The sequence below is a fragment of the Salmo salar genome, chromosome ssa19, assembly GCF_905237065.1.
Source record: "Salmo salar chromosome ssa19, Ssal_v3.1, whole genome shotgun sequence".
In the NCBI taxonomy this organism is placed as follows: domain Eukaryota; kingdom Metazoa; phylum Chordata; class Actinopteri; order Salmoniformes; family Salmonidae; genus Salmo; species Salmo salar.
In genome coordinates this window covers 65,245,612-65,271,782 of record NC_059460.1, presented here as the reverse complement: position 1 = coordinate 65,271,782, position 26,171 = coordinate 65,245,612, and the positions used below count along the sequence as shown (strand labels likewise).

Genomic DNA, 26,171 nt, shown 5'->3' with positions numbered 1-26,171 from the left:
TTGGGATGGTGTACTTCGGCTTGCAAGCCTCCCCCTTTTCCCTCCTAACATAACAATGGTCATTACGGCCAAACAGTTCTATTTTTGTTTCATCAGACCAGACGACATTTCTTCAGAAAGTACGATCTTTGTCCCCATGTGCAGTTGCAAACCGTAGTGTGGCTTTTTTATGGCGGATTGGGGGCAGTGGCTTCTTCCTTGCTGAGCGACCTTTCAAGTTATAGGACTCATTTTACTGTGGATATAGATACTTTTGTACCTGTTTCCTCCAGAATCTTCACAATGTCCTTTGCTGTTGTTCTGGGATTGATTTGCACTTTTCGCACCAAAGTACATTCATCTTTAGGAGACAGAACGCGTCTCCTTCCTGAGCGGTATGACGGCTGCGTGGTCCGATGGTGTTTATACTTGCGTACTATTCTTTGTACAGATGAATGTGGTACCTTCAGGCATTTGGAAATTACTCCCAAGGATGAACCAGACTTCTGGAGGTATACCATTTGTTTCTGAGGTCTTGGCTGATTTCTTTAGATTTTCCCATGATGTCAAGCAAAGAGGCACTGAGTTTGAAGGTAGGCCTTGAAATACATCCACAGGTACACCTCCAATTGACTCAAATGATGTAAATTAGCCTATCAGAAGCTTCTAAAGCCATGACATCCTTTTCTGGAATTTTCCAAGCTGTTTCAAGGCACAGTCAACTTAGTGTATGTAAACTTCTGACCCACTGGAATTGTGATACAGTGAATTATAAGTGAAATAATCTGTCTGTAAACAATTGTTGGAAAAATGACTTGTGTCATGCACAAAGTAGATGTCCTAACCGACTTGCCAAAACTATAGTTTGTTAACAAGAAATTTGAGGAGTGGTTGAAAACGACTTCAACTGTATATACTTCAACGGTGTTTACAAATCTTGGTCCTGGGATATCAATGCTTACACATTGTAACTATGCAATTGACTATAAATATGATTTAACTAGGTAAAGGCTGATTTGTAATTCATATATACAGAAATAGAATTTTAAAAACAGTACACTTCACTTCCTATGCATCATGTAAATACTCAAGCCGGTTCATCTCAGTATCAAATTTCCTTCATCTGCATTGATCTGATAAACACAGGATTGGTGTATTATTTCATCAAATGAGAGACTAAATTTCAACAAGTAGAGAATGTGAAACGCTTTATTGAAAGAATTTCATTATCCAAGTGTTTTAAATATTATAATATTATATTATAAATACAAGTTCTATCTGTACTTCAATACACATATGGTGTGCATTATAAAAACAGAGGAAGAAAGAGGAGGTGGCGAGAGAGGTGTAAAAGACAAAGGGAAACAGGTAAGAACAGAGGAGCAGAGAAGGCAGCTATGATTAATGAATCATAGTGCTACCCTAATATTCTCTCAGTTCATCACAATTACATAATAGTGTCTCTAGTTGTGTCTCCTAACCAGCCTTGGGCTCCCAGTCGGCCCGAAGGTTATCTTAAGAGCGGGTGAGGTGGCGATGACGGGTCTGGGGATTGGAATCCTCTCTCACATCAAAACATACCTGCAGACGAGAGACAGATTGAGAGAGAGAGATAGCATGTTTAAGCCTTTTTTCTAACACTGTCAGTCATCATACTGATCAGGAGGTGAAATGCAAAACTGACCTTGTATCATGAACTCTGGGACTACTGCATCTCTATCTGTATTTAAATGTAAAACATCTCTTTAATAATACTTCCTGTTGACCCTACCAGGTGACCTCTCACATCTGATCATGCTGCGCCCTCTATGTAGCCAGTTCAGATGTGGGAGGGGTTCACCAACACAGCTGATATAACCTAGAGGATTTAGGGAGAAGGGGAGAGAGGGATGAAGTGAAGGAGAGACACTGTTATTGACAAAATTAGATAGTTAAAGAGACAGTGTTCAACAGGAATATGTGTGTGTGGCCTCACTTTGTTTCCACACTGCGTGGCTGCAGAGTACTTTATGCTGAAAAACCTGCACAGACACACGAGGACAAACAATATAGCGTAGTTCTAGAAATAAAGAAGTGTCTTACTGTTCTCCATGGTTGGCCCTCTTGCCTATTCTTTGAAGGTGGAAGGAGTCACAGTTATACACCTGAGCCAGCTTACTGCACAACGCAATCAATCAATCAGATTGATACATGTGTGTAGGTGTGGGTAATAGGGTGTCTAATTATAGGGTGTTGATTTTAAGTCACCAATATGGGTGACTTAAATAGACTGTTTTGTTTTTGTACAGACATCACACTCTTACCTAAACAGCTGTCACGTCCTGGCCAGTATAAGGGTTAATTGGTATTGTAGTTTGGTCAGGACGTGGCAGAGGGTATTTGTTTTATGTGGTTCGGGGTGGTGTTTTGGAAAAAGGGTGTTTGATTTAGTGTTTTTGGGTTATGATCTTTGTTTACGTATTTCTATGTTTATCTAGTTAGTTGTATGTCTATGTTTGGTTAATTGGGGTGGACTTCCAATTGAAGGCAGCTGTGTGGTGTTGCCTTTGCTTGGAAGTCCTATATTAGTTGGGTGTGTTTGTTTGTTTAATTGTGGGAGATTGTTCTGTGTTTAGCCTTGTGCCTTGCCAGACTGTCGGTATATCGTTCGTTCTCTTGTTTGTTGTTTTTGTGTTCATTTTGATTTAATAAATGTTCAAAATGAACAAACACAGTCCTGCTGCATTTTGGTCCTCCTTCACCGACTATAACCGTGACAACAGCACCCTCACTTGAGAAGTAGAAATCAAAGGGAGAGAAACTGGGAATTGAAAAACTGCAGACATAGCTAAGTAAATGGAAGTATACTCTTATTGCAATGTGGATGTCTCTTAAAATAGCATTTGGTTGTGCATAGTTTGGTTGTGCATAGTGTAGTCTATGGTGTTGCCAGGGAACAGCACCCTCTTCAAAGAAGTAGGAGGTCAAGATCTCCCGCACATAGATTGCCTCTCTTGCTGCATTGATGGACCCCATCCTTGAAATATCCTGCAGAGCAGCGGACTTCTCCTCTGGCACACGGTGGCGAGCTTCAGATCCCCTCCTGGTCCTCGTGTCCATCCTCATGAAGTTATTCCGGACATAGGTAGCCTTCACACGCCTGAATTTCCTCCAGGAGGCAGTTCCACATGGCCCTGTTCACCCAACCTTGCAGTGCTCTACATGGTAAGTGCAGGCAATCGTTTTGAAGGAATTAGTTACAAGGTAACTGTAGGAATATGGAAGATAATGTCATTATTAGACTTTTATATCACAGGATCATTGTGGATTACTAAAGTATAATATCCCTTAACAAATCATGATAACAATGGATTTATAGATGTTGTCACACCCTGATCTGTTTCACCTGTCTTTGTGCTTGTCTCCACCCCCCTCCAGGTGTCACCCATCTTCCCCATTATCCCCAGTGTATTTATTATCCCCAGTGTATTTATACCTGTGTCCTCTGTTTGTTTGTTGCCAGTTCATTTTGTTTGTCAAGCCTACCTGCGTTTTTACCCTTGCTCCTGTCTTTTTCTAGTTCCTGTTTTCCTGGTTTTGACCATTCTGCCTGCCCTGACCCTGAGCCTGCCTGTCGTTCTGTACCTTGTCACACCACCCTGGATTATTGACCACTGCCTGCCCCGTGTTCTAGTAATAAACTTTCGTTACTTCGAAACTGTCTGCATCTGTGTCTTCTCCTGAAACGTGATAGATGCATGTGCACAGACATGTGCATGTGACAATAGCAGGATCATATCAAGGATAGCATCACAAATGAATACATAAATACCACTTGAAGCTTGATGAGTTGATCAATTGAATCAGCTGTGCAGTGCTAAGGCAAAAACAAGAATATGCACCCCTTTGAGTCCCCAGGACCATGACTGAGAAACACTGATCTTTATTGGGACATCTTCATCTGCAGACAGGCTTTCACAGCTCTCTGTATCTGAGGACAGAAAACATCACAAGAAACTGACTTCATAATACTCAAATTAGACCACACTGAATATTATGTTACTATTATATCTATCCTTACTTCTAGGGACTGGAACTACACAAAGTACCTGCCCTATCCAGAATAGCCTACTCTCTCACTTTGACAGTTGGGGCTGCTATCCTTTCACCCTCCTCCATTGCTGTTAGCTAACGTTAGCTACCTACAAATGTATTTGTCGTTTTTTTTTACAGTTAAATACATCAAAATAGCTAGCTAATATGAAGTTAGGTGTCACGGTCGTCGCTAGAAATGGAGGACAAAAACGCAGCAGGTATGTGTATACTCATCTTTATTTACCGGAAAAGAAGGAAAAGCCAAACAAACACGTATACAAAACGATGAACGACAAAATGACAGCCTTGAAGGCACCATAGCAATCCAAGAACAATCTCCCACAACAGACAAACACAAACACACCCTCATATATGGGACTCTCAATCAAAGGCAAATAGACAACACCTGCCTTCAATTGAGAGTCCCAACCCCAATGAACTCAAACATAGAAACAGACACACTAGACTCAACAGAATTACATAAACATAGATCAAAAACCCGGAAATACTAAATCAAACGCCCTCTTACCAACACACCACCCTGAACCACAAAACAAATACCCTCTGCCACGTCCTGACCAAACTACAATAACAATTAACCCTTATACTGGCCAGGACGTGACAGTACCCCCCCCTTAAAGGTGCTAACCCCGGAAGCACCTTAAAAAAAAAAAAAAAAAAAAAAACACAACCCCAAACAACAAAACAAAAATTTCCCCTCTACTAAAAGGGAGGGAAGGGAGGGTGGCTGCCGTCAACGACGGCACTGTGCTACACCCCCCCTCCCCAACCCACCTATATCAGGAGGTGGCTCCGGTTCTGGCCGTTCCAGGCAGTCTGGGCGGTCTGGCAGCTCGGGACAGTCTGGGCAGTCTGGCAGCTCGGGACAGTCTGGGCAGTCTGGCAGCTCGGGACAGTCTGGGCAGTCTGGCAGCTCGGGACAGTCTGGGCAGTCTGGCAGCTCGGGACAGTCTGGGCAGTCTGGCAGCTCGGGACAGTCTGGCAGCTCGGGGCAGTCTGGGCAGTCTGGCAGCTCGGGGCAGTCTGGGCGGACTGGCAGCTCGGGACAGTCTGGGCGGACTGGCCGCTCCGGACAGTCTGGGCGGACTGGCCGCTCCGGCAGTTCAGGGCGGACTGGCCGCTCCGGCAGTTCAGGGCGGACTGGCCGCTCCGGCAGTTCAGGGCGGACTGGCCGCTCCGGCAGTTCAGGGCGGACTGGCCGCTCCGGCAGTTCAGGGCGGACGGGCCGCTCCGGCAGTTCAGGGCGGCCTGGCCGCTCCGGCAGTTCAGGGCGGCCTGGCCGCTCCGGCAGTTCAGGGCGGCCTGGCCGCTCCGGCAGTTCAGGGCGGTCGGGCCGCTCCGGCAGTTCAGGGCGGTCGGGCCGCTCCGGCAGTTCAGGGCGGTCGCGCCGCTCCGGCGACTGTTGACTGGCGGGCAGCTCCGGCGACTGTTGACTGGCGGGCTGCTCCGGCGACTGTTGACTGGCGGGCAGCTCCGGCGACTGTTGACTGGCGGGCAGCTCCGGCGACTGTTGACTGGCGGGCAGCTCCGGCGACTGTTGACTGGCGGGCAGCTCCGGCGACTGTTGACTGGCGGGCAGCTCCGGCGACTGTTGACTGGCGGGCAGCTCTGGCGACAGTTGACTGGCGGGCAGCTCCGGCGACTGTTGACTGGCGAGGCTGGGTTTACGCACTTGAAGCCTGGTGCGTGGTGCTGGTACTGGGCGTACCAGATTGTGAACACGCACCTCCAGGCTAGTGCGGGGAGTGGGAACAGGACGAGTCGGACTGGGTTGACGCACTTCCGGGTCCGCACGAGAGACAGGAGTTGGAAACCCAGGGCTATGGAGGCGCACAGTCGGTCTTGATCTTACCTCCTGCACAACCCGTCTTGGCTGGATGGAACTAGTAGCCCTGTACGAGCGGGGTGCTTGTACAGGGCAGACTGGGCTGTGCAGGGGCCTGATGGTAGCCGTGCGTAGAGCGGGAGTTGGGTAGCCTGGTCCTCGGAGGCGTACCGGCGACCAGATGCGCTGCGCAGGCATCCTCCTACCAGGCTGGATGCCCGCTCTAGCACGGCACCTGCGAGGGGCTGGAATAACGCGCACCGGACTGTGCGTGCGTATGGGTGAGATAGTGCGCTCCTCAGCGAAACATGGCGCTCTCCACCTCATACGCTCCTCCATATAACCACGGGTAGCTGGCTTCCGGCTCTTCCTAGGCCTAGCCAAACTACCCGTGTGCCCCCCAAAAAAAATTCTTGGGGGTGCCTCTCGTGCTTCTCCCTCAGCGCGTCCATGGCCTCGTACCTCCGCCTCTCTGCCTTGGCTGCCTCAATTTCCCACTGCGGGCGGCGATAATCCCCAGCCTGGTGCCAAGGTCCAGCCCCGTCCAGAACTTCCTCCCAGGTCCATTTCTCCCGCCAGTCCAACTCGAAGTCCCCTTTCTTCTGCTGCTTGGTCTTGTATTGGTGGGAGATTCTGTCACGGTCGTCGCTAGAAATGGAGGACCAAAACGCAGCAGGTATGTGTATACTCATCTTCTTTATTTACATAGAAACATAGAAACAGACACACTAGACTCAACATAGAATTACATAAACATAGATCAAAAACCCGGAAATACTAAATCAAACGCCCTCTTACCAACACACCACCCTGAACTACATAAAACAAATACCCTCTGCCACGTCCTGACCAAACTACAATAACAATTAACCCTTATACTGGCCAGGACGTAACATTAGGTAGCTGGTGATATTTATTTAACATATCTAGCTATCCATACAGTATGTAAAGTTGGCTAGATAGCTAGCTATGTTAGCAGCTCATTTGAGTTAGCCTGCACTGTAGCTAGTTAACTAATAATACATCGTTTTTTTTACATTTTCGAAATGTATTTACTTACTTGAATAGGTTCTCCCAGCCATATGGACGATTGGAAACAGGGCAGCAAAGTTTGTTTGTCACCAGAGCGTTTTAGAGCATATTACTATTTAACTATTTACCCATTTAATAATCAGACATTCATGCAAACTTGCTATGCTGAATTCTTGATGCACAATCGAACGTGCTGCCATATGCTGCCAGCACGCCCACAAGCGAGCCATTCTGGGCGGCCTAAGCAGCAAGATGCAATTTACCGTGTGCTAGTGAATACGAGCAGTCAGTGAGCATTTATTCTTTGCCAAGATAATCCATCCACCTGACAGTTGTGGCACATCAATAAGCTGATTAGACAGTATGATCATTACACAGGTGCACCTTGTGCTAGGGACAATAAAAGGCCACTCTAAAATGTGCAGTTTTTTAACACAACACAATGCCACAGATGTCTCAAGTTTCTTTTTTTTTGTGGATGGGTGGTCCTCATAATCCTCATATTCTCTTTGTGTTCAGATTTTGGCTCTCTTTATTTAAATTGCAATAAATAAAGGCCAACTAAGTAGTTTCCACTGTCATGTGGCAGCACAAGTGGGCATTTGATTTGCGAATTCTATTTACATGTGTGTTTACTGTGCTACAGAAACACCGAATGCGCACTGAATTAAAGGGTAACTACATTAACTACATTGCAGTGCTTTACCAAGATGCATGACAAGGTTAGAAATACTTTGTGAAGCCTCAATTTAAAATGATTTATAAAGTCTTTATTAGATCGTTTTTGAATAAGTTCCTCAAGTTCTTTTTGTTTTTCCTCTAACTTATTTTGTATCTTTGTAGTATTGTTTTTTATTGCTATCTACCTGTACTATTAGTTCATGGATTTCCCTTGTTAGTCTTGTCTCTTTAGCCAGAAACTGCTTTATTATTATTGATGAATATTGAATTGAATGACCTCTGAAGGTACATTTAAAGGTATCCCAAACAATAAGGGGATTTGCTGAACCTATATTATACTGGAAACATTCTGTTATAAATTATTTTGTCTTAATTAAAAATATTTTTTATATTTGACCTTCATTTAACTAGGCAAGTCAGTTAAGAACAAATTCTTATTTTCCAATGACGGCCTAGGAACAGTGGGTTAATTGCGTTGTTCAGGGGCAGAACGACAGATTTTTACCTTGTCAGTTCAGGGATTTTATTTTGCTACCTTTCTGTTACTAGTCCAACGCTCTAACCACTAGGCTACCTGCTGCCCCGAGTTGTCCTCCAGTAAACTTTGATTAAATTTCCGATATCCCTGTCTACGTGGAAAATCTATGAGTTATGTAAAATACCAATTAGATGATGATCCAATCGCATTCTGTCTCCTACTCAAACTTTTTAACCTTTGATGCAAGAGAGAAAGAGACAAGAAAGTTGTCAAGACGACTAGCTTGATTAAGTCTCCTCCATGTATATCTCACTAGGTCAGGTTTTTTTAGTCTCCAAATATCCACTATTTCTAATGTGTCCATAATATTTGTGATTTCCTTAAGGGCACTGTGATGATAGTTTGTAGAGTGATTACCTTTACGGTCCATTGAGGTACTAAACACTGTGTTATAGTCTCCTACCATAATGATTTGATCATTTGTTGCCTGTAAGTTCAATAAATTGGTATAAATGTTTTCGAAGAAGAATGGATCATCCTGATTTGGACCATATAGATTAATGAGCCAAATCTCTTTTTCGTCCACTTTCTTATTCAAAAAGATCCACCTTCCTTGCAAATCATTCCTGACTATTTGCACATTCAGATCAACATTTTTGTTAATTAATATCATCACACCCTTTGAGTTCCTTTGTCCATGACAGAAAATGATTTCACCACACCAATCCTTTTTCCACGCAACTTCATCTAAGGATGTAGAGTGAGTTTCCAGTAAACAGTATATGTTATATTGCTTTTCGTTTAGCCCATGTAAAGACTGATCTTTTTTTATAATCTGCTAAACCGTTACAATTATTACTGGCTATATAGTGCGTATAGCCTTAATATTTATGATGATAATTGTAATCCATATCATATCACCGTCATTGTTGCATCATAATTACCTTTAACATCATTGAAAAACACATCCCAGCATTTCCATAGCAAATGACGTTTCAAATGATCATAAAAGAGACCTTGCATTACTCTAGAGATGGCTTCACTACAGTACAAATGTATTCCGTACAATATTGTATTATTCCCCAATGCCCCTATTCTGATATCTTCCCCTTGCTTGTTGTAAACATAGACAAACAATAAACACATTAAATTATAAAACAGTTCTCGACAATAGAGGGAGAGAAGAGAAGAGAAAGAGAGAGAAGACAGCGAGATCAGCTGTGTGTATGTATAAGTCCATATGTGTAAGCGAGCATGCAATTGATTATGTGTGTGTTCATATCCACTTCATAGTGTTCAGATATTTTTACAGTTCTCATACTTTCTTTTTTGCGTAATCTTTAAGTCCCTGTAGAATTTAGTACAGCCATGGTTTTATGGAGCTGTCTCAGAATAGCTGTCCACAATGAGTAAGGCACGCTTACCCTTCTCCCTTTGTTGCCTTTGTACTGGATACAGTCTCTTACGACGTTCGTTTGTCTCCCTTGGAAATTGGTCATTGAGACCGAATTTGTTCCCTTTAAGCTCCCTTCCCCTGCTTTTGATCAGCTCCTTTTGTTGGTAGTGTTCAAATCGGTCGGGGACCCTTGGTCTTGTCGCTCCGAGCTCCAAGTCTGTGTACTCGGTGGAAAGCCACCTTGTTTACAGTCTCTATAGGAAGTTTCAAGGCGGATTGCATGAATTCTCTGATCGCTCCCTCTGGATTATTGGATGCATCCTCAGGAATCCCAGAAACTCGTTAGCGATGTTAGATAAATTAGCTGGCTAGCTAGCTACATATTCTTCATCTTGTTTAATTCAACCAAGCTATTTGGCCGGCCGATCTCATGCTTGCATGGTGATTGATTGAGCTCACTACCGTTACTTTACTGGTTTTTTTTCAATGGTTTCTGACAGCGGCAGCTGTAGTCGGACTTGTGAAGTTGAGGATGGATGCAAATTCCTTTAGCTAGCTAACATTAGAGTTTACCTTAAATTTGATGTAGCCAAGTTAGTTTAGCTAGCTAGCTATGTTTCTAAAAAAAAATATTTATGTACTTCAATGTAGAGGTCAAGTCCAATGAATAGACAGCTTTGTTTAGATACACTGAATGAGTGGAAACTGGCCTCTTTGATTCCAAATTTTGAGGTTAATTAAAACTGAGAAATTCATTTTTGAGAGTAGGGACTTAGCTTTGGTTGGGGGGGGGCACTGATGTTCCTTAACCCTGTGTAAAACAGCATCTACGTCTTCCACATTGTCATTGAAAACCAAAAGTACAACCTTAATGGACACTTGAAAGACAATTTCACCAGAGCCTCTTAGAACCATGCAGTCACTTTGGGACTAGATGCGTTAAATGCACAGCTACCATAGATAGTCTGGCCTTCATTTTACCATACTTGCTTTATTGTTAATTTGTACAAATATTCTGTCACTGTGACCAACCTGACACACAACACACACATCAGGCTGGGAGCAGCTCATGGGAACTTAGGGGTAAAATGCCTTGCTCAAGGGCACAACAGCAGTAGGTAGTATACAGAGATATTGTGGCTGGTAACCCTCTGGCTGACGGATCACTCCCTGCAGATTTCCCAGCAAGCAGACAGGGGTTCGAATATCGGCCTGCCTTTCTAACCTTGAAGCTACTTGTGGTGGATATTTTAATCAATAATGAGGAGAGACAAGGTCAATCACCAATCAGGATATTAACTTTATTAAAAACTTATCGATAAGGGAGCTGGTCACACCACCCACAAAGTGAATAGAGTGAGAGACCACTTAGTGGAGTGAGCCTCTGGTTTATATACTATCTCAGGATAGGTGCAACCTCAGAGATGACTTACAATGGTTCCAAACACTAACCTCACACATCCTGTGACAGACCTTGGCCCCAAATACAGAGAACTTGTTGTTTTGTTCAGTACTAAGACCTTAAAAGGACATTTGATGTTACTTAATCTCCACCCTGCTAAAAAGGGAACCAGGGGAAAGAACAATCTCCCCCATTGCCCAAGGAGGCTGTGACTGATGCACAGACATTGTGGAGACAAGTGATTGGTTCCCCATTACTCACACCACCCCTTCACATGGTTTGCAATAGGTAAAGACACATATTCACACATGGAAAAGATGTTCCCTTCTGACCTCCTTTGCCCTATTCTCTTTCTGATATGCTGCACCGCAACAGGGACATGTGATAGACAAGCCTGACTTCTCCCCCTCTGGGCCCCAGGCGACTGAGGCCCATATGAGGGAGGAAGTGCAGCCACCAACACCAGAGTCTAAAAGGAGACATAACAACAGTAATTAAAACATGTAAGCATATTCTGCAAATGAGACACCTTATAGCAATGTTACTTAGCTAATTCTGATTTTCCCCCCACATACTGCAGCCCCTATTCATTTAGCTCTTTCCTCACTTCCTTGCCTTTGTTCAACCATTTGATCTGGCTTATCAACCCTTCCCTCAAAGTATTTCATTTTTACATTTAGTTATTTAGCAGACACTCTTATCCAGAGCGACTTACAGTAGTGAATGCATACATTACATACATATATTTTTTTTCTGTGCTGGCCCCCCGTGGGAATCGAACCCACAACCCTGGCGTTGCAAACACCATGCTCTACCAACTGAGCTACAGGGAAGGCCCAATTTCATACATTACATACATATTTATTTTTTTTCTGTGCTGGCCCCCCGTGGGAATCGAACCCACAACCCTGGCGTTGCAAACACCATGCTCTACCAACTGAGCTACAGGGAAGGCCCAGTTTCATTTAGAAATGTCCCTTACAATCTCCCCCCTAGTGGTTAAGCCTAGCATTTAAGAGCGTTGGGCCTGTAACTGATAGGTTGCTGGTTCGAATCCCAGAACCAGCAAGGTGGAAAAATCTGCCGCTCTGCCCTTGAGCAAGGCAGTTAACTCCCAACAACAACTGTTCCCCAGGCGCCGAAGACATGTGTCGATTTAGGCAGCCCCCCCCCCCGCACCTCTCTGATTGAGAGGGGTTGGATTAAATGCAGAATACACATTTCAGTTTAATGCATTCAGTTGTGCAACTGATTAGGTACTCCGTTTAACCATCTGTTAAAAGCGGAGGAGATAGACCAGGAAACACTCTTGTTTTTGGATGACTTGTCTATAGCCTTAAGGTAAGAAGAACATAAAAGCCTTACACGCAGTAAGTATTCTGTAAACACCACCTTTTTTATACATGAGGGGAGGTCCTCGGACACACACATGAATACATAGGACTGTGGACACACCAAGCGACACACAGTCTTGCCAGGTACATGTTGAAAGATGTTTAGATTTTTTAAACTGATTGTTAAAAGAAGCGTGTAATTAATTGAATACTTTGTGCTCACAACAGAGTCAAATGTGAGAGGGCAGCCCAGATGACCAAGTGGCTGAACAACATCTGGCCTGCAAACCAGGTTTCAGAGTACATGAATGAGACCGCAATCCAGAGGGCTCAGTGGACCAGACAGAACGGGGCAAAGACAGTTGAGATAGTCAGAAAGTATCCACGTCTGCTGGATACTCCAGGCATGATGGGTTAAATTTTTTACAAAAACATTAGACTTTTCATTCTGTTTGCTGTGAATAACTAGCCTGGCTGACGCGACCCACGTGACTCACAGCACAGGGAGAGCTGTGACTACACTGGTCTGGAAAGGAGGCTGTTTGTTCATGCAATATTAGCTAATACATTGTGCGACGGTGTTTGAATGGTTCTCTCAAATGTAATTTTTTTCTCAGGGTTGATGCCTCTCATTGTTTGGATTTGAAAATCTGACCATTGTAATAGTAGGGGGTGGCGCTCCACGTCTACTCCCGCTCCCCAGCGCTCAACATCGCCAGTCTACTAACCACCGGTCCGGGCAACCCCTCATTATGCACACCTGACAACCCTCATTATGCACACCTGCGCCCCATCATGAGGCACACCTGGACTCCGTCACTACCCTGATTACTCCCCCTTTATCCAGCACAACCTAGCAACACTCTTCAGGCAGTATTGGTTATGTTTCCTTGTCAGACATTACGCTTGGTTTTTATCATTCTACGTTCATTATTATTAAACTCACTAACTGCACCTGCTTCCTGACTCGACGTTACAGAATACTGCCTCAACAACAGGAAGCAGCAGTTAATCAGGACATCTCCCAGATGGTGAGCAAACAGAGACACCTACTTGACACCACACACAAGGTTCTGCAGGCTCTAGTTTTGTCAAATCTTGATTATTGTCCAGTCGCATGGTCCAGTTCTGCAAGGAAAGACCTAGTTAAGCTGCAGCTGCCCCAGAACAAAGCTGCGCATATTGCTCTTCATTGTAGTCAGAGGGCTGATATAAATACTATGCATGCCAGTCTCTCCTGGCTAGGAGTTGAGGAGAGACTGACTGCATCACTTCCTTTTTATAAGAAACAGGAATGTCATGACGTTGGCCTGTGGGTAAGGTTTATGACCCCCCCCCCATAAATACCTTTCTCCCTTCCCCTCTCTTTCTGACCCTACTGAAGGACTTGAATAGCCTGTGTTAAATATAGAGAGTCTGGGAACATCAAACAAATGGGGAAAAGGAACCATATTTTGGTAATAAAACAAGTTGGAAATATGCTTGGGAACGTAATGAGTATGGATGTCAGTTTGGTTGTCATCTGAGACATTATGACTGATGACAGGACGACATAAACTGTACCTGAGAAAGTATACACCCTCTAGTTATCAGAGTAACATGGAATTGTTATGCAATTGAAATGTTTGATATTGAAATTGTTTGTTAGGAGATTAAATGTAATTTTAGCTTCCAAATGAGAGAACTGGGTTTTCATAAGGAAAGTGCCCTGCTTGATCAGTGGCCCACCCCTGTGAAGAGACAGCGGTTATAAACGATGAAACACATCCTTCCCCCTCTCCACTATATAAGCCTTTGACGAAAAGATAACCACATGTTCCAGTACGTGAGGTCTGCAGCCTCTACGTTAGAAGGACACACGTCAAGTACAGAACTAAGCCAACCTCGGCGTGAGCTTTGGTGGCGAATGGTATGAACTTTGAGCTTATTCACTACAGAAGTGATGCTCCCTAGCCGTTGAGTTAGCAGCGCCGCTGTAGACGGGGGCTAGGAAAGGACGGACGACGGATCCAGTCTAACAGACAGACAAAGATACCACCACGTATCCAATTTACCACCAGAGACATTCTTCCGAGGACAGGAAGATCTGTTGGCCAACCCAGCCAGCATCTACGACCAATCTACCGAAGCGCAGCTCAGAGTAAATATTTATTGCATTTTCCTTTTCCAAATGGGCGGTAATTTAGAATGCATAAGATAATGTATTTACAATAGCATAGGTGCTGTTTCTTTGTTCCTAAGTCTTCCCGCTCTTTCATTCAAGCCCAACCCCCTTTCCTTTGTGTAACCAGCCATCATGTATGACATCATTTGTATTCGGTGTATTTGTAATTCTGTGTGATTAGTTTAGGTATTTAGTAAATAAATAATTAAACCCAATTTTGTATTGCTGATTCAACTTGTTAGCCAGGGTTCGTGAAGATAGCCAAGAATTTACAACTTTCATTATGAGACTGAAAATAAGATAAGGGTTAATATTGACTGCTATCGATGTAAAATATGACTAAGTATTTTAAGAGTTTATTCGGAAGATAACGGCTCTATAAACGTTCTTCCGTGGTGCCCCGACTTTCTAGTTAATTACATTTACATGATTAGCTTAATCAGGTAATATTAATTACAGAGAAAGGATTTTATAGGTTAGCAAGTCATATCACTTAATCCGGCATAGCCAAAGACACGACAGGAATGTGTTAAATTCCAAATTGTTTGCATTGTCAACTTACACACAGCTCTGAAACACACACTTACCCCACTAGACATGCCACCAGGGGTCTTTTCACTGTCCTCAAATCCAGAACAAATTCAAGAAAGCGTACAGTATTATATAGTGCCATTATTGCATTGAACTCTCTTCCATCTCATATTGCTCAAATAAACCGCAAACCTGGTTTCAAAAAACAGAAAGCAACACCTCAGGGCACAACGCCGCTCCCCTATTTGACCTAGATAGTTTTTGTATGCATTTTGGGGTGGCAGGTAGCCTAGTGGTTAGAGTGTTGGGCCAGTAACCGAAAGGTTGCTGGATTGAATCCCCGAGCTGACAAGGTAAAAATATGTTTTGCCCACTGTAGGCCGTCATTGTAAATAAGAACTGACTTGCCGAGTTAAATAAAGTTTTAAAAAAACAAATATTTTTTTAATGGATATGTAGGCCACGTGTGCACTGGATACACTAATCTCCGTGGCCATCGGTCTGGAATACCTTCTCTGGGACAGTCGGCACACCCATCGCCTCTCTCCCTCCTTCGTTGACTAGAATCAGAGCCTGAACCAATGGAGGTAGGGGCCACATGCCTCCCCGCGGCTGAGCGACGCTGTCAGAGACAGTTTGACCTCTGTCCCGATTGTGGCCAGGAGGGGCACCAGCTTCAATGGTGTCCCAACCCGGAATCCACGAGAGCAGAGGGACAGCTCCGTGATCATCCATCTCTTGGGTTAGGTGTGAATAATCCATCACTTTCCGCTAAACCTTTTTTAGTATCGATTTCACTAGCTGGCTGTCCCTCATATATTGTTTCTACAGCTCTAGTGGATTCCGGTGCTGCTGGGAATTTTATTGACCAGGCCCTTGCCTCCTTCCTGCACATCACCTCATAGCTGCGCTCCTCTCCATTTCCAGTTCAAGCGTTGGATATACGACCATTGGGATCTGTCACTATTACGCACGTCACAGCTCCACTCACCCTCACCGTGGGACCCAAGCACCAGGAAAACCTTCTCTTCCTCATTACCTCTGCACCCATGCACAAAGTCATCCTTGGCCTCCCGTGGCTCCAACTCCATAATCCCACCATCTCCTAGTCAGAGGGGAGGATTACCACCTGGGGCCAAAATGTCAGATTATGTGCTCTCCCGCACCCTGTGGTTCCACGTCGGTGGAGGGCCCTGTGAGTGTCCGCGAGCCCATTAATCGGTCCTCCTGTATTGTTAGCCCCGTGTTTTGGGATGTAGATGAGGACATCCGCCAGGGTCTGGAGAGGGTTCCTGCCAACTGGCCCCCTGAGCGCAGCTACATCTCCACGGGGGTCAGAGATTGGTTGCTGACCTGGGCACATCCCTCGCCACTGGACACCCAGGTGTCACCCGGACCACTCAATCCCTTTCTGAGAAATACTGATGGCCCACATTGATGCAGGACGTTGCACACTATCAACTCATGTTCAGTATTTACTCAATCTAAATCTCCCTGGCACGCTCCAGCAGGTAAACTCCTTCTCGTGCCTCAGCAACCCTGGTCTCATCTGTCTGTTGATTTCGTCACTGATTTTCCCATCCTCTGATGGTTTCACCACCATTTTGGTGGTTTTGGACAGATTCTCAAAATCATGCAGTTTCATCCCTCTCTCCATACCTCTCTCCAGGTCGTAGAGGCACTGTTCCAGAAGGTCTTCCAGCACTATGGCCTTCCGGAGGATATTGTCTCCGATCGTGGCCCCCAATTTACATCACGTGTATGGAAGGTTTTCATGGAGAAGCTAGGGGTCACGATCAGCCTCACTTACCATGGCAATCTAACGGGCAGGTGGAGAGGACAAACCAGGAGCGGGGGAAGTTCCTCAGTAGTCACTGCCAGGACCAGCGGGGGGAGTGGGCCCGATTCCTTCCATGGGCTGAATACGCCCAGAATTCATTGCGACACTCCTCCATCGGGCTGACTCCCTTCCAGTGTGTTCTGGGTTATCAGTCGGCCCTGGCTCTGTGGACTACGAGCCAGACCAACGCTTCTGCAGTGGGCGAGTGGTTCAGGCAAGCAGAAGAGGTATGGAATGATGCCCACGTGATCCGCCATCAGAAAGAGCAGGCAGCTCACCACAGCAGTGAGGCTCCCGTGTTTCATCCTGATGTTCGCATCTGGCTCTCCACCAGGAACCTCCCACTCTCTCTGCCCTGTAAGAAGCTGAGTTCCCAGTTTGTTGGGCCAGTCAAGGTCATACGGCGAGCCAACAAGGTAACATACAGATTACAACTCCCCACTAACTACCGTATCTCTCCATCTTTCATGTTTCCCTTCTCAGGCCGGTGGTTCCTGGTACCCTGGCTGATGCCGTCCACCATGACACACCTCCGACTCCCTTAGACATCGAGGGGAGCCCTGCCTATGTCGTCAGATCACTCCGGGATTCCCAAAGTCGTGGGGATCGGCTCCAGTACCAGGTGGACTGGGAGGGGTGCCGTGCTGAACATTCTAGTTCCCAACATCATCCAAGAATTCCACCTTCGCCGTCCGGCCCGCTCCTCGCCCTCGGGGCTGTCCTCCTGGCCGGCATTGTCCTGTGGCTAGTGCCACACGTCGGGGATACTGTTACGTCTATTCCCTGTCTCCGGTGCGCGATTTCACCGGTCCTGGCAAACCCTCATTATGCACACCTGGCAACCCTCATTATGCACACCTGCACCCCATAATGAGGCACACCTGGACTCCATCACTACCCTGAGTACTCCCTCTTTATCTAGCACTCCCTAGCATCACTCTTCAGGCAGTATTGGTTATGTTTCCTTGTCAGACGTTTCTCTTGTTTTGTATTGTTCTATGTTCATTATTAAACTCGCTAACTGCACCTGCTTCCTGACTCCCTACGTTGACGTTACGCTGTGGGGTGTTTTAAGTGAGAAAGACTTTGAGGATAAACAACCAGAGAAGAGCCAACCACAGCCCCCTTCGTTTTCTACGCATTGTGCCGACAACATCAAAGAGCCATACCAGACTATGAAGTTAGGAGGACTTCAAAAGTTAAGTGTTAGCCAGGCAAGTGATTAACTACAATGGAAAGTAACTGTTTTTCTGGCTACAACAAAACACAATTTGGGGCAGGCTCTCACAATAATTAAACAGCATTGGGTGTGAATACAGTGAGAATGTGGATCTGAGCAAGTGTGATGTCAAACATTTATGGATATGTACAGTATGGAAATTCTAACCAATAAGGAGAGACTTTGTTATTTCTTCAAACAATAATTTTAATATCAATTCATTATTGCAATAATGGAGCTGGTCAATGACCACCCATAGGTGATTGTTGAGGGCCCAATGATTCTGAGTTGGGGCTTGCCTTATATAGCCCAACCTTGTTACATTTCCTTAATCCATAAGCTATGAAAATAGTCGCACACTCCATAAACTCACAGTAATTTATTGGGTAAATCACCAACCTCATCTCCTGTTTGTCGGGGAGATCACTTGAATGGGCCAACGCCGTATGGGGGAGAGAAGGCGCAGCGTTGGTCCACTACGAGGATTTCACCTGCCGCTTCTGGGCAGTATTCGATCATCCACCTGAGGGGAGAGCGGCGGGGGAACGGTTGTTCCATCTTCGACAGGGGATGAGGAGCGCACAGGACTTTGCAATGGACTTCAGGACCCTGTCAGCCAGCACGGGATGTAATGAAAGGGCCCTGATCGACCATTACCGGTGCAGTCTACGTGAGGACGTTCGTCAGGAGCTGGCATGCAGGGACACCACCCTTACCCTCGACCAGCTGGTGGATTTATCCATCCGGCTGGATAACCTATTGGCTACCCGCGGACATCTGGATCGGGGCCCATCCATTCCATCCCGCAGCACCTCCAACCCTACACCTATGGAACTCAGAGGTGCTGCTCTGAGGGTGACTGGAGGGGGGGGCGTTTCCTGCACCACATGTGGCCGCAGAGGGCATACTGCTGGTCGGTGCTGGGGAGGTTCCCCAGGGAGTCGAGGCAGCAGGCAGGGCACTGGTGGATCATCCCAGGTGAGTAGGCACCCGACTCACCCAGAGCTCCCTGTTGCGCACATGTGTGTGTGTGTAGAATTTCCTGAGTTTTCCCCGCATTCCCAGCAGAAGGCGCTAGTAGATTCAGGCGCAGCTGGGAACTTTATTGACCGTTCATTTGCACTTAGATTAGGGATCCCTATTGTTTCTGTTGATGTGCCCTTCCCTGTACATGCCTTAGATAGTCGTCCTTTAGGGTCGGGGTTGATTAGGGAGGTCACAGCTCCACTATGTATGATAACGCAGGAGGGTCATGAGAAGAGAATTAGTCTCTTCCTGATCGATTCTCCTGCGTTTCCTGTGGTGTTGGGCCTTACCTGGTTGGCCTATCATGACCTCACTATTTTGTGGCAACAGAGGGCTCTCAAGGGATGGTCACGTCAGTGCTCAGGGAGGTGTGTAGGTGTTTCCATAGGTGCAACTATGGTGGAGAGTCCAAACCAGGTCTCCACCATGCACATTCCCCCAGAATATGCCGATTTGGCTCTCGCCTTCTGTAAGAAGAAGGTGACTCAACTACCAACCCATCGACGGGGGGCTTGTGCGATAAATCTCCTGGTAGACGCAGCACTTCCCAGGAGTCACGTGTATCCTCTGTCACAGGAGACGGCGGCTATGGAAACATATGTCTCCGAATCTCTGGGACAGGAATACATTCGGCCTTCCACTTCACCTGCCTCCTCGAGTTTCTTTTTTGTGAAGAAGAAGGATGGAGGTTTACGCCCGTGTATTGACTATCGAGGTATAAATCAGATCACGTTGAAGTACAGTTACCCACTGCCTCTCATAGCCAGTGTAACAGAGTCATTGCACAGGGCGCGCTTCTTCACAAAATTGGATCTCAGGAGCGCTTACAACCTGGTGCGTTGTCCGGGAGGGGGATGAGTGGAATGCTCCATCAGTCTTCCAATCCTTTGTAGATGAGATTTTCAGGGACCTGCACGGGCAGGTTGTAGTGGTGTGTATATAGATGACATTCTAATATACACCGCTACACGCGCCGAGCATGTGTCACTGGTGCGCAAAGTGCTTGGTTGACTGTTGGAGCATGACCTGTACGTCAAGGCTGAGAAATGTCTGTTCTTCCAACAGTCCGTCTCCTTCCTAGGGTACCGCCTTTCCGCGTCAGGGGTGGAGATGGAAAATGACCGCATTTCAGCCGTGCGTAATTGGCCGACTCCAACCACGGTAAAGGAGGTGCAGCAGTTCTTAGGGTTTGCCAACTACTACCGGAGGTTTATCCAGGGCTTTGGTCAGGTAGCGGCTCCCATTACCTCCTTGCTGAAGAGGGGACATGTGCGACTGCAGTGGTCAGCTGGGGCGGACGGGGCTTTTGGTCACCTGAAGGCTCTGTTTACCTCGGCTCCCGTGCTGGCTCATCCTGATCCCTCCTTGGCATTTATAGTAGAGGTGGACGCGTCCGAGGCTGGGATAGGAGCTGTGCTGTCTCAGTGCTCGGGTACGCCACCAAAGCTCCGCCCCTGTGCTTTCTTTTCAAAGAAGCTCAGTCCGGCGGAGCGAAAGTATGATGTGGGGGACCGGGACCTGTTGGCTGTTGTCAAGGCTCTGAAGGTGTGGAGGCATTGGCTTGAGGGGGCTAAACACCCTTTCCTCATTTGGACTGACCACCGCAATCTGGAGTACATCCGGGCGGCGAGGAGACTGAACCCTCGCCAGGCAAGGTGGGCCATGTTTTTCACCCTATCCTACAGACCAGGTTCCCAGAACGCTAAGGCAGACGCACTGTCCCGGATGTATGACACAGAGGAGCGGTCCACGGATCCCACTCCCATACTTCCGGCTTCTTGCCTGGTGGCACCGGTGGAATCAGAAGTAGACGCGGACATCGAGCGGGCGTTACGTACAGAGCCCACTCCCACCCAATGTCCAGTTGGGCGTCTGTACAGTCCGCCTGATGTCCGCGACAGCTTGATCTGTTGGGCCTACACGTCACCCTCCTCTGGTCATCCTGGCATCGGTCGGACAGTGCGCTGTCTTAGTGGGAAGTACTGGTGGACCACTTTAGCTAAGGGCTTGAGGATTTATGTTTCCTCCTGCTCGGTGTGCACCCTAGACAGCTGCTCAGAGGGAAATTACAACCCCTACCCGTTCCACAACGGCTGTGATCACACCTATCGGTGGATTTCGTGACGGATCTTCCTCCGTCACAAGGAAACACCACGATCCTGGTCGTTGTTGATCGGTTTTCTAAGTCTTGCCGTCTCCTTCCTTTGCCCGGTCTTCCTACGGCCCTACAGACTGTGAAGGCCCTGTTTACACATGTCTTCCGGCACTACGGGGTACCTGAGGATATAGTGTCTGATTGGGGTCCCCAGTTCACGTCGAGGGTCTGGAGGGCGTTCATGGAATGTCTGGGGGTCTCGGTCAGCCTTACCTCAGATTTTCCCCCCGAGAGTAACGGCAGGTGGAGAGTTAACCAGGATGTAGGTAGGTTTCTGCGGTCCTATTGCCAGGACCGGCCGGAGGAGTGGGCAGCTTTCATCCCCTGGGCAGAGATGGCCAGGTTTGTGGGGCCATTTAAAGTCCTGAGGAGACTGAACGAGGTTTGTTATAGGTTACAGCTCCCCCCTGATTACCGTATTAAGCACTCGTTCCATGTGTCTCTCCTCAGGCCGGTGGTGGCTGGTCCGCTCCAGCAGTCTGAGGTGTGGGAGGTTCCTTCGCCCTCTCTGGACATTGAGGGGGCCCGGCGTATACTTTACAAGCCATCATGGACTCAAGGCGTCGGGCGAGGGGCCTTCAGTACCTCGTGGAGTGGGAGGGGTACGGTCCGGACGAGAGATGCTGGGTGCCGGTGGAGGACATCCTGGACCCTTCCTTACTGCAGGAATTTCACCGTCCCCACTCGGATCATCCTGCACCTCGTCCTCCGGGTCGTCCCCGAGGCCGGTGTCGGCGCACTCAAGGGGGGATATTGTCACGACTTCCACCGAAGTTGGTGCCTCTCCTTGTTCAGGCGGCGTTCAGCGGTCGACGTCACCGGCTTTCTAGCCGCCACCGATCTACGTTTCTTTGTCCTATTGTTTTGTCTTGATTGTACACACCTGGTTTCCATTACATTATAATTTATTCCCTATTTAACCCTCTGGTTCCCACATGGTTTTGTGCGTGTTTCATTAAATGAAATGTAAGTCGCTCTGGATAAGAGTGTCTGCTAAATGACTAAAATGTCAAATGTAAAAAATGGAAGAAGTGCAACTGCCAACACCAGAGTCTGAAGGGATATATTCTAATATTCTAATAACAAGTATATCACATAAGCAGATAAGACATCTTAGTTATCCATGTTACCCAACTAATTCTGATTCATCCACCACACAGATCACGCTGCAGTATGGTTTCTATTTGCATTTATTAAGGGTCCCCATTTGCTGCTACCTTCTTACTGGGGTCCAAACACATTAAGGCACTTACATTACACATAAAACAGTACATTATATAACATTATTACACCACTACATATCTACAATACAAAAAGTTATAATACCACCATACAATAATATTACAATGTACGTGTGTGCTAAAGTTTGTGTGCGTATGCGTGTGTCTGTACCTGTGTGTGTGTGTCTCTTCATAGAAGAGACCAAAAAGTGTATTTTTATCTGTTCCATAAGGTGTATTTTTATGAGTTTTAAAAAAATCTGATACTACTGCTTGCATCAGTTACCTGATGTGGAATAGAGTTCCATGTAGTCATGGGTCTATGTATAACTGTGCGCCTCCCATAGTCTGTTCTGGACTTCGGGATTGTGAAGAGACCTTTGGTGACATGTCTTGTGGGGTACGCATGGGTTTCTGAGTTGTGTGCTAGTAGTTTAAACAGACCCTCGGAGCATTCAGCTTGTCAACACTTCTTACAAAAACAAGTAGTGATGAAGTCAGTCTCTCCTCCACTTTGAGCCATGAGAGATTGACATGCATATCATTAATGTTAGCTGCCCTGTTCTGAACCATTTGTAATTTTCCTAAGTCCCTCCTTGTGGCACCTGACCGCACGACAGAACAGTAGTCCAGTTGCAACAAAACTAGGGCCTGTAGGACCTGCCTTGTTGATAGTGTTGTTAAGAAGGCAGAGCAGCGCTTTATGGACAAACTTCTCCACATTTTAGCTACTGTTGTATGTTTTGACCATGACAGTTTACAATTTAGGGTTACTCCAAACAGTTTAGTCACCTCAACTTTTTCAATTTTAACATTATTTATTACAAGATTTAGTTGAGGTCTAGGGTTCAGTGAAGGATTTGTCCCAAATACAATGCTTATAGTTTTGAAATATTTAGGACTAACTTATTCCTTGACACCCATTCTGAAACGAACTGCAGCTCTTTAAGTGTTGCAGTCATTTCAGTCGCTGTAATAGCTAACATGTATAGTGTTGAGTCATCCGCATACATAGACACACTGGCTTTGAGTAAAGCCAGTGTGGCTATGTTGTTAGTAAAGATTGAAAAAAGTAAGAGGCAGCTGCCCAGGGGAATTCCTGATTCTACCTGGATTATGTTGGAGAGACTTCCATTAAACACCCTCTGTGTTCTGTTAGACAGGTAACTCTTTATCCACAATATAGCAGGGGGTGGAAAGCCATAACACATATGTTTTTCCAGCAGCAGACTATGATCGATAATGTCAAAATCCGCACTGAAGTCTAACAAAACAGCCCCCACAATCTTTTTATCATCAATCTCTCTCAGCCAATCATCAGTCATTTGTGTAAGTGCTGTGCTTGTTGAATGTCCTTCCTTATAACTGGGCTGAAAGTCTGTTGTCAATTCGTTTACTGTAAAATAGCATTGTATCTGATCAAGCACCATTTTTTCCAAAGTCTACTAAGTGTTGGTAACAGTCTGATCGGTCGGCTATTTCAGCCAGTAAAGGGGGCTTTACTATTCTTAGGTAACATAATTACTTTTGCTTCCCTCCAGGGTTGAGGACACACTTATTAGTAGGCTTAAATTGAAGATGTAGCAAATAGGAGTGGCTATATTGTCTGCTATCATCCTCAGTAATTTTTCCATCCAAGTTGTCATACCCCGGGGGCTTGTCATTGTTGATAGACAAAAAAAAAAATTCGCCTCTTCCACACCCCCATACGGAATTCAAAATTACAATGCTTGTCTTTCATAGTTTGGTCAGATACACTTGGATGTGTAGAGTCGGCATTTGTTGCTGGCATGTCTCATTTGAGCTTTTCTCCTTTGCCAATATAATCCATCCACCTGACAGGTGTGGCATATCAAAAAGCTGATTAAACAGCATGATCATTACACAGGTGCCCCTTGTGCTGGGGACAATAAAAGGTCACTCTAAAATGTGCAGTTTTGTCACAGATGTCTCAAGTTTTGAGGGAGCGTGCAATTGGCATACTGACTGTAGTAATGTCCACCAGAGCTGCTGTCAGGGAATTGAATGGTCCTTTCTCTATCATAAGCCGCCGCCATTTTAGAGAATTTGGCAGTACATCAACTTCAGAACCACAGACCATGTGTAACCACGCCAGCCCAGGACCTCCACATCTGGCTTCTTACCTACGGGATCGTCTGAGACCAGCCACCCGGACGGTTAATGAACCTGAGGAGTATTTCTTTCTGTAATAAAACCTTTTGTGGTGAAAAACTTGTTCTTATTGGCTGGGCCTGGCTCCTCAGTGGCTGGGCGTCTCCCAGGCCCACCCATGGCTGCGCCTCTACCCAGTCATGTGAAATTCATAGATTATGGCCTAATTTATTTATTTAAATTGACTGATTTCCTTATGTGAACTGTAACTCAGTAAAATCGTTGAAATTGTTGCATGTTGCATTTATAACTTTGTTCAATATACCTTTTAACTTCTTTGCAACTACTTAGCTTAGCTACTTAGCTAACCCTTTCGCCTAACTTCTAACCCGTTCCTCCCCGTCTCTGGCCCACACTCCCGTACAGTAGGTGGCGGTAAGGCACCATTGGATGTCAACCGCCGATACACGCCACAGAAGCTGTTTTGTGAATTCTTCCCTCACTTTCTTTCTTGACGCAAGTGCCCGGAAGAGACTTTCCACGCTCTCAAATTTGCCCGTTAAATCGCAAAACTGGATTATAAATCATTCCCAAGTGATCAGACGCACCACAGGACGATTTTCAAAAGGACGTAGGTTAGTCCCTCGCAATGATTTGTTTGATCTGTCTTAAATAGCGTTTATATTTGCTGGGAAAGTTTGGGCCGAGTGTGTTAGCAGCACTCAAGTTAACCTGTCATCGTTTTTGCCGTGAAAAGGAAGCGTTCACCGTTATTTATCTCGTTGGCTAACTATCCATTTCACAGTGCGAGAAATACGGCAAAAATGGTTATTTTACTTGCTACCTTGTTTATCTGAATTAGTTAACATGCTAGCTTGTCAGTCGTTTTACAAACGTGTCAGTTTAGCTAGCTACTCAGTGTCTTTGGGTATACGACTTGTGCATCATTCATACGTAGATTGCTAGCCAACGTTAGGTACTGATATTGTTCACTGGGCTGGTGTTTGCTACATTGCTAGCTAACTAGTTACTAGGTGTTATTATTGTGCCGTGAAATATCAGTTGCAACATTAACGTTACTGGCCAGCGCTAGCTAATTTAGCTACTTGAAGTGTGTAAGTAAATTCTATATGGTGTGCTAGAGTGCGCTCTGGGCGATCGTAAACTTCAGAGCGTTCCGTTCTGGCAGAGGAGTTCGGTTGATCCGAGCGTTCTGACCTCAACGGCAGTCAAGCACCCAAGTTAACAGGCTGGCTTGCTACTGCTACACAAATGAGAGAACCTCACTGACTATTTCTACTCGCCCTAGCAGAGCTTGTAAGGCAGTTCGTTATCCAGGGCTTTGGCGACTAACTGTGCTGCTGGCAACATTGTTTTGCGACGTTTACTGACACGTACATTCATACACTCAGATGAGTGCTCTAAATAGGCTGGAAACATGACATTTAACGCTTTTTCTTCTGATAAAAACTAGTTAATTGCATCCGCCGTGGAGCTCAGTTTCATAATATTACCATCTGTCCCAACTGCATGCCGTAGTAACCTCGAAAAAACAGGCATTATTTTAGGGCATTTTTCACCCTGCCAGCTCCTATTAGTTCTATTGAGCACCGTGGCACAAACTCGCCTTCTGAACGTTCTATTCCCAGCCCATTGTTCTGTTACAATGCCTGCGTTGCTAT

At 46.0% G+C, this 26,171-nt stretch overlaps 1 protein-coding gene across 8 annotated transcripts in view; it reads left to right on the top strand.

The window, feature by feature from the left end:
* Window positions 1–24,959: 24,959 nt before the first annotated feature.
* eif3c (eukaryotic translation initiation factor 3, subunit C) overlaps window positions 24,960–26,171 on the top strand; it is a 69,670-nt gene continuing 68,458 nt past the window's right edge. For all 8 annotated transcript variants that reach the window (XM_014159288.2, XM_014159285.2, XM_014159283.2 and 5 more), the window contains exon 1: window positions 24,960–25,124. The gene's annotated coding sequence lies outside the window, so the exon portion shown is untranslated. The remainder of the gene's footprint in view (window positions 25,125–26,171) is intronic.